Source organism: Triticum dicoccoides, chromosome 1B, assembly GCF_002162155.2.
Source record: "Triticum dicoccoides isolate Atlit2015 ecotype Zavitan chromosome 1B, WEW_v2.0, whole genome shotgun sequence".
NCBI lineage: Eukaryota > Viridiplantae > Streptophyta > Magnoliopsida > Poales > Poaceae > Triticum > Triticum dicoccoides.
Genome location: NC_041381.1, coordinates 48,954,469 through 48,963,774, shown reverse-complemented (window position 1 = coordinate 48,963,774; position 9,306 = coordinate 48,954,469). Strand labels below are relative to the sequence as shown.

The following is a 9,306-nucleotide window of genomic DNA, read 5'->3' as shown; positions in this document are numbered from 1 at the left end:
TCTTTTGTGTTAGATAAATTGATGATTATGTCTGGATCTCCGGAGGCAGACACTATCATACTGAAGCTCAGCCAGACCACGACTGTCAACAGGGTCACAATATTCTTTGAGGAACACAAGCAATCCAGGTATGCACTAACTTTTCTGAATTTTTACATGCTTTAGGCTCACTCCTTGGCAACACTTAGCTATCATAAGGATGAGGACGGAGCACAACTCTCTCAATTCCCAAAATGAGGTGGACAACACTTAGCTTACATGTTCTTTGAGGACGGAGGAAGTTTCGCCTTAAACACAACTTTTATCTGCTCTGAAAGAGTTACATATTTTGAAGTTTATGCAACTCAGCCTGAAAGAGTTGGGTAACCAAACTCAAAATGAGGTGGACAGTGCTCAGCGTGCAGTCACATTGAGTATTAGTTTCATGGGTTAATTTAGCACTGCATATTATTAATTGTGTTTCTATTTTTGTTTCTCTCCAGCAAGCATGACAATAACAAGTTTATATCCATCAGTTTCTTAGTACCCTGTTGATTTCAGTATTAAATGGCCACAACACTTTCCTATTTTGTTTGAGTTTTCATGTGCTACTCTATTAGGAATAATAACTAAAAACAATGAACATTTGATTTGATTTCCTTCCCAACACAAGCAACAAATATAATAAATGTCTCGCATCCTTGACTCCAGCAAAAAATTCATTGACTGACATAATGGATCTGTCTATTAATCAAGAGTGTATTACTAAACCTACAGATTGATTATATTTAGTTATGCAGCACACAGTATTCTCCCCAGTTCTGCTCGATTGGATTGGCAGTTCATGTACTCTGGTAAATCATTATGGAAACTTTGATTATAAGAAACTAATTTGTTCCTGTGGGTTTATCTATGCTCCTTTTGTCGTTGATGCGCCTATGTTACTGTAATTATTTAGTTCCTCCGCTTCTAGGATGATCTCAGGTTTAGTAGTGATATAAAAAAGATGTACATTTCTGCGTTTCCTCTGCTATTGTGTTGTTTCATCACTTTCCGCTCCTTATGGGCTGCCACTCTTTGACATCCTTTTTGTGCTCAAACATTTTTTGATGTTCCTTGCAGGATCCAAATGAGCTTGGTTACGTACTAAATTATTGTTGAGGATCTCAGGTAATCATTGCAGTTGAAGATTACGCCCCTGATCATCATTCTCATTTTCAAACTTGCCATTTATCAGAGGTGATTTCTCTTGCCCCTTCCATCGGTTAATTCCGTTTGTTTGGTGGACTGATTCACCACTTGAGTGGATCACTGAGGACTTCTACAATGGGCTGTGTTCTTCTTACATATGTAGGTTTTGGATGGGGTGCATTCATGCATTATATTGGAGCAAGGACCTGCCGAGGAGGGGGATACCATGAGGAGGCGAACCTGGTAAAATAGGGGTGGAAAGTATACTATAGGTATGTTAGCTGTGGCAAGGAATTGGGGGATTGTTTTCCATTCAGTTGTGTTCAACACTGAAAAATGGTATATCATTTTTTGTCCTTTCCAAATTAAAATATCAATCCGTAAATTTTTTGTCATTCACAAATTAAATTATCAGTGTAGAAGTCTATTTGAGCATTCATTTCCTATCCTTTTATAAACTAGAAGGCCACACTAGGTTTCTTAGTGTACTATTTGGAATGTTTGACCCTGAACTGGCCCTCTGTTCCAACTAACGAAAAAATGACCCATTGTTGTGTTTTTATTTTTTGTATTTTAAATGATATTTGTAAAATTTTGTAATCGGTCTGCCATTTGCGAGTGAATTAGGGCTGCATTTTAGATTAGAACCATGAAGTAACTATGATGTGCACCGCATGAAACCAGAGTGAGTCTAATGAAAAACAGGCATTTGATCATGTTCTATTTAATCATCATTTCGTTCGTTTCGTCGTTCCATCCCTCTCTGAACTGACCTTACCCACAACTCTTACCTTGTCATTTCATTTTATCAAGGAAAGACTGTGGGGTTTGTGTATCCTTATCCAGGACATTGTGAAGGCTTCTGATGCAGTTTACAAGAAGCAATTGGTGAGCTAATTCAGAGGTTAGGCAACGCTTGTCATGATTTTTTATTTCTGAAGCCACATTAGCAAGCATCATAAATATAACTAAATGATTGCTGGCTTCCGTAATTGCCTACATCAATGTAATCTTCCACACTGAAAACACTCATTTGAGATTTGCAAGAAGCCTGCATACTACTTACTGTTGATGCATTAACATTGCATCCTTCAGAATTAGCAAGCAGGGCATAATGTTAGGTGTCTGTTTGCAGAATTGCTGAAAATAATTGGTCTATTTAATCCAAGAGAAATAGGAAGATTCTCTAAGCTATATGAGTTACTCTAGCGACATTTCATATCGGCAGTGTGCTACTTGCTATACTGGCTAAGCTTAATTTTCTTCTTCCTGTGAACATGTAGATAAGTGAAATGATAGTAAGAAGGTTAAATAATGTTGTTCAATCTTTCCGTCAAGCAACCTGTTTGGCCCCAAATGCCTAGACCATGATACTACATGATACTAATCAGTATCATCCTGAAACCGGAATCTCAAAGATTCCTTCATTGATAGACAATTAGGGTTAATTCCACACCGATAGACGTCCCAGCATAGGCGATAGTCCCCCAGTGTCGCCTCCCCGAGCGAGGCAACCGGGGGTGCCTCTCCCCACCCCCAGCGTCCTCCCTCCCCTAACCCTCCTCCCGCTGCCACCGACCTACGCCACCAGGCCCTGCCCGCGTGGTGTCGGCGGCAGTGGCCTCGTCCTTACCCGCGCACGGTGCCCTGGCTCGGGTGGGGGTGTCCCGCGGCGGTGCTCCGGCGACGGCGGCTGCTCCGGCGGCACGGCTCCGGGTGGCCAAGGGGCGGCGGCGCGGGCACTTGGCGATAACTTGGCGCGGTGGATGGTGGCGGCGCCCTCCCGGACCAGATCTGGGCCCTTATGGGCACCATTTGGGTCTGGGACGCCCTGGCTCGATCTCTCCTGCGGCGGCTCCGGCGGGGGTAGAGGAGGTGCGGCTTCTGCGGGGGGCTTTGAAGACGGCAGCGTGTCTACTGCAGCGTGGAGACGGGCATTTCACGAGCCCCTTTTGGGCTCGGCCGGGCCTCGAGGGCTAGATGTGCTCCTGTCGCCGCGTCCAGACAGTGACCGCCAATGGCGGTGGAGGTTGTCTCCTCTTGCTTGGCTGCTGTTGTTGCCGCTCCTCATTCCCGGCTGCTCCCCCTCGGCCTCGTCGGTCTCGCTTCGTTGACCATGGTGAGGCAGCGGTGATGTTGGCAAGACCGTGGTGGCGCATGTTGGTGGACGACATCAGTGGTGGAGCGCATCGGACCATTCGGGGATGTGGGTGTTTGGTGGACGGGAGAAATCCCTGCCGGCTTGTCGGCACCGACGCGGTGACGCCCGTGGGCGCCACCGTTCCTTCCTGAAGGGCATCGGGTATTCCCCTTTCCCATGCCCGTCCGCGTACCGGGGGAAACCCTAGGACTTGTGCGGGCAGTAGCGTCATTGTTGTTGTGTTCCTTCTTGAAGGTGTTGCTTGGTATGCCGAGGTTCAAGGTGCTAGGAGCGAGGTGGTAAATCTCCGGTGGGCGCAGCGGTTGCGGGTCGTCATCACTTTCATCGATCCGACGCTGTCGACATTATTTTCTCTCTTCTTTCTCTTTTGTTTCTTTTGGGCGTGCTTGTGCTGTTTGCCCCAGCATTGGACTCTTGGTTGTATCGGGTTGTTTATATATGTATATAGCGGGGCGAAAGCCTATTTCGTAAGATTCTTTTATGAATTCAAGACTTGGCAAATCACTCCCATTACAAGGTTCCATAACACATGCTGGATTTGTATGTCAAGATATCTGAAGGGCAAAAACTTAGTACATTTATTCTGTTTGTTTTTTAATAAATCTCCCTCTAGGAATGAGCTACAACTACGAACGAGTTATCCTTCTCATATCTGTAAGAACACATTTCTATATATGGCTTCTATTAGGGCCACTTGATTGAGTACCGGCGAATTACCTTCAAAATGATTAAAGGAATGCGAAGATGGGCCTTCTTGAGTTTTGACCACGCCTAATAATACTTCTGAATTATGCCTACTCTCCATGTTGTTTGGTCCGGTTATTTCACCAACTAGCCCACTACTATGTGCTGGAAGTTATATTGTTACTTAATAGAGGCTACCCATTCTAAACTTCTTCTTTTTGACTGTGTTGTCAGATTAGTACATCCAATGGAACCTGACATTAATAATAAATTCCCTACAATGACAGTGTGCTTTATATGAAAAGGGTTGAATATAATTACCAAAGTTTGATGGACGTTATGTGGCATGCCAGTCATGCATATGGAGAGCGCAAATGCAAATGTTCGTATTGTATTGACGATGCTCCCTTTTGAAATTAACATGCTTTGCCAATTATTTTGGACCTGATGTATTAGCTTTTTATTTGTCAGCCTATAGGTTTTATATGAGTGAAAACTAAATATCACAGTTCTCATACTGTTCTTGCCAACCCCTCCATATCAACTAGGTATGCAATGCATTATACTCCATCCGTTTCCAAATATCTGTCTTTTTAGAGATTTCAACAAGTGACTACATACGGAGCAAAATAAGTGAATCTACACTCTAAAATATGTGTATATACATCCGTATGTGGTAGTCCATTTAAAATATCTAAAAAGACAAATATTTAGGAACCAAGGGAGTATAAGATTATTTTTGTTGTTTTTCCTTGTTTGTATTTTTAATTATGGTTATTGCTCTCTGGAATAATCAACAGTTTAATCTGTACTATTAAAGGGGAGCATGTAGGTCGATTTGTTTCGGGGAGGGTGAGGCGCAGCCTCGTGAATGAGTGGAGAAGACAGTGTGCTCTGGTCCTCCTCCAAGCCCGCCGGCGATTTGTCGATTTATTGCTCTTCCCTTACAAGGTATGATATTACTCTTCCCTTCGTGTGTGTCCTCTTGCAAACATGCAGTTCTTGATTTGGTTGACGAAAGTAGTCTAGGATTTGACTAATTCTCTTCGAAAATGGATTGTATTAGTTTGATTAGGTAAATATCTTCCCTGACAAGATCAGATCAATTTCCCCACCCTGTGATTTTTATTTGATTTCTACTCCCTCCGTCCGAAAATACTTGTCATCAAAATAGACAAAAAGGGATGTACCTAGAACTAAAATACATCTAGATACACCCTCTTTTATTGATTTTGATGACAACTATTTCCGGATGGAGGGAGTAGAATTTAGCCAAGCGCCTTTGCCATGTGCCCCTAATTCCCCATCATTCTTTTTGTCACAGCTTGGTCAGAAGTTGAAATTCCTTTCGGCATAGATCCCAACACCTTGGTAATACTTGAATTTGTCCTTGCATCTTCAATAAATCAAGCATTGGATCCACTAAATCTATTCAAGAGTTAAAATACTTTGTTTTTATATTTTCCAGTGAGATTTCTTACCTGCTCGATCGCCTGATTTTATGTACTTTTTTCCAATAATATGAAACAATCTTTTTTAGAACTTATTATAACCGTGATTGGGAGTATCTGCCCCTGCGTATGTACTCTTAGTGATCCTGTAGGGTTGGGATGTTACGTTGCGTATGTCTTTTGCTGCAGTAGTTCCTAATGGTAACATGTACGGTTCCAAATGCCTAATTTCATATGTAACAGTTTTCCACACAATTGTGTAACGCAATCAAGTTTCTGGTTGCAGCATCTTGGAACATTAATTTTAAGGAACAAAATCCTCCATGTTTTGTCTTTAATTAATGGATAATAACAATGGAAATGCTCCATTAAACGACCCATCATTTGATAGATAGCACCTGCATAAAAAGGCGTCCAGGTGTTATCTAGAATCCTAGATAGAAACTGCATAAAAAGGCATTCAGGTGTTATCTATCGTTTGTAATGGAGTGCATGATAAAGTTGTTCTATATTTTTAAACCACTTCCTTTTATTTTGTGTATCAGGTGAGTTAGTCTACGTCGTTGAATTGCATTTTTTAATCTAAATATACATTGCAAGTAAAGTAAAGTTCAATTTTCTACACATGAAATCTGACATGTATTATGTTATATATGCACCAAGTAAATTTTTTAAAGTCCGTGGCAACGCACGGGCGTTCTACTAGTGTACATAATATATCATAAGCCAAGTATTATCGCATGTGGATAGGAGTGCTTGTGTGTGCACACACATGCAGTAGTTGCACCACGATTTCATCCACGTGTACTTGTATTTCATCCACGTGTCTGTACAAGTATAAGTACGTACATGCATGTGCCATGCAATAGCATTTTGTCTTTGCATTATTAGTACCTTGACTTTGCATATATATCCTGCATCAAAAACTCATTAGAAAAAAAGTATATTTTATGCAACATTGCACAAAAACTCATCGAACACAGGGTATTCAGACAAGACAAAACAGGAAGGATTTCAGTTCGAAGTGCATGAATGAGTCCCTTTCTGTTCACGCTTCTGCTATGTTGGCTTGTGGACATGCTAATTCGAATCATCGACCATGGATGATATCTGTTAATTGTTGTGTTGTAATGTTAGAGTTCAGCTGAAAGAGCACATGGGCATCACCTTAGGCACGTATATGAAACAATCTATCGGTGAGCGACATAAATTTCTTACGTATCCTACCGGTTGCCAACTTGCATAGGATGAGCACCGATTCTGAAATTCATTCACAACTTCTTGCTATGCTGGGAGCCCTTGCTGTTTCTTGCTCTTGATTAGAGAGTTCTGGGGTGTTTGCATTGTCTTCAGCAGCCGATCCTATGGCCTACACTTGCTGATTTGGGTTCCCAAGGACGGAAAACAATGGCTAGGCATCAACTAAAAGAGGGGTTATGAAAGCAAGCGCTTACATGATTTACTTGGATATACAAGACTGCAAGTATCTAGAGGTAGGAGGCCAACCTTTGACACTATTCTGTGCTGGAAACCATTGGCATCATTTCCTAAGAAGCACCCGGTGTTCAGTGCTAGTGTTTTACCGAAAAAGGCTTTCGCCCCGCTTTATATATAAATCACCAAAGCACAAGCATCCAGGACAACCACACGCCACGCCACCGCAACACACCCACACACCCAAGACATGATACATAGACGCTGAGCGCAGCAACACCCCTTCTAGCACTATCGCCCCGAAGATATGAAGCTACATATGACGAACCATGCGCTCCAAGGCAGCGCCTTCAGGAAGTATACGACGCCGGAGCACCGCCACCGCCCGATCCAAGGATCAGAGTTTTCCCCGGAGCCGCATGACGGGCAATGAGAGCCGCGACGACGCCTTCAAGAAGGGAACGATCTTCGTCGCCGCCGGTCCGTCCAAAGATAGAGCAGGTTTTCACCTCGGCCAACAATCACCGCCACCGAACGCCACACCCTGGCAACCACGCCGCCCACACGACCATGATGATCAGGCAGCACCAAGGCACGGGCTTTGTCCAAGAGCACCGCGCAACCACCACCACCAGGACCGCCACCCCAGCATCCAAGACCTCGATACCACCTCATCCGTGACCCGCCGCACCCCAACGAAAGAGACGAGCGGAGAGGTCCCACCTTTCGCGCCCCCTGGACGACCCCCATCGTCGAGACCCAATAGGTCGGCCAGAACTGGCATCCACCGACCCATCCTGCAACCCCAAGCGCGAGATGAGCTCGGTCCTGCAGCAATGAGAGGGGGACGAGGTCAGTCCCGCTGCATCGTGCATGAGACGAGCTCGGTCCTGCTGCATCGTGCGCGAGACGAGCTCTGTCCTGCGGCAACGGGCGCGAGACGAGCGGTGGACCGCAGCTGGGAGAGGACCAACCCTTTGATGGAAGTAGCGTCCGGGCGACGAGGAGATGGGATAAAGGTCAAGACGACCCGAACGCAGACAAACCGACGTCGGAGAAGCCGGCCGTTGCCGCGAACAGATCCATCGAGCCACCGTGAAGCCGCCACGACACCGGAAGGCCACGGAGACCCACCAATGCCGCCGCCCACAGCCGGAGCAGCAGCCTCGCCCGGCAGCTGCCCATCTGCGTCGCCCGGCGAGCTCCAAGCACCGGAGCCGTCGGGCACGCACCATCGGAGCCATTGCCACTACGCCGCCACCCCGACCAGCCGATAGGGCCTCGGTCAAGGCCGCCGCCCGCATCCCTAGCCATCGCGTCCCGCGCCGCCGAGAGGCCAGATCCGGAAAAGCCGCCGCGGCCGCCGACTCCGACCTCCAGCCCGCATCACCACCACCATCTGCCGCGGTGCCACCACCACCTGTCGCGGCCACGACAGAGGAGGCCACCGGCAGCCCGCACCGCCATGAGCCAGATCTGGCCGCGCAGGAGCCGCCGCCCTCTCGGGCACAGGCGCGCCACCCGCCTAGCCGCTCGCCGCGGGGGGAGGAAGGGACGACAGGGAGCCGCCCCAGCCAGTCGCACCGCCATGGATCCCGGCCGTAGCTCCACGACCTGGCCCGGGGCGCCGGCCCACGCCAGCAATGCCCGAGCGGTGAGACAAAGGGGCCCCGCCGCAGCCGGCAGCAGCAGGGCTTCGCCCGGCCGCGCCCCTGGCCGGCGGCGAGGGAGGGGGAGGGAGGAGGAGGGAGCGGCGGCGACGGGTGGGGTTGGCCTCCGGCCGCCTCGCGTCACACTGTTATTCCTTTTACAGTTTTTTTCTGCTAGTGTTTTACAGTTCGCGGAGTCTTGATTGGAACTCTTGCATAGTACCAATGGATCTGGGTGTCTGGATTTCGAAGACTCTTAGGGCATGTACAATGGTTGATAAGATAGTCTTATCTTAAGTCTTGCATGGGATTTAGAGATGACAAAAAAATTTGTATACAATGGGTCATCTCTTAGACTTATATTCAATAACTAGTACTCCCTCCGTTCCAAAATAGATGACCCAACTTTATACTAACCTTAGTATAAAGTTGGGTCATCTATTTTGGAACGGAGGGAGTAATTCCTAAAAATGTGGTGAGACATATTGTGCTAAGAGATCACCTCTTGTCTTCTCTTATTTAAGAGAAGACAAGCCTTTTTTGATGAGTTCTCTCTCCTCCACCTCATCATCTATCTTACGTGGCACTCCTAAGATAACACTATTGTACATGCCCTTAGACTCATTATGGCACCGGCTTGCAGGCAAGGCAGTTTTCAAGAAGGTTGGATGTTCTCGCTTCTCCTCTTGCACATTCCATGACTTGGGCAGGTATTATGGGTTTCGAGCAGCGGGGGCTGCTCTTCTGCAGTCAACTA

General features: G+C 46.4%; 1 long non-coding RNA gene across 3 annotated transcripts; it reads left to right on the top strand.

Annotated features, from left to right (window-relative positions):
• The first annotated feature begins 1,115 nt into the window (after nucleotides 1-1,115).
• Nucleotides 1,116-2,495, top strand: LOC119300864. Of its 3 annotated transcripts, none has more exons than XR_005146806.1 (4): nucleotides 1,116-1,218; nucleotides 1,334-1,442; nucleotides 1,989-2,074; nucleotides 2,454-2,495. It is a non-coding gene; the product is annotated as an uncharacterized LOC119300864 (long non-coding RNA). The 3 variants fall into 3 exon arrangements; XR_005146807.1 differs by having other exon boundaries at nucleotides 1,984-2,074; XR_005146805.1 differs by lacking the exon at nucleotides 2,454-2,495 and having other exon boundaries at nucleotides 1,984-2,296.
• The last annotated feature ends 6,811 nt before the right edge of the window (nucleotides 2,496-9,306 follow it).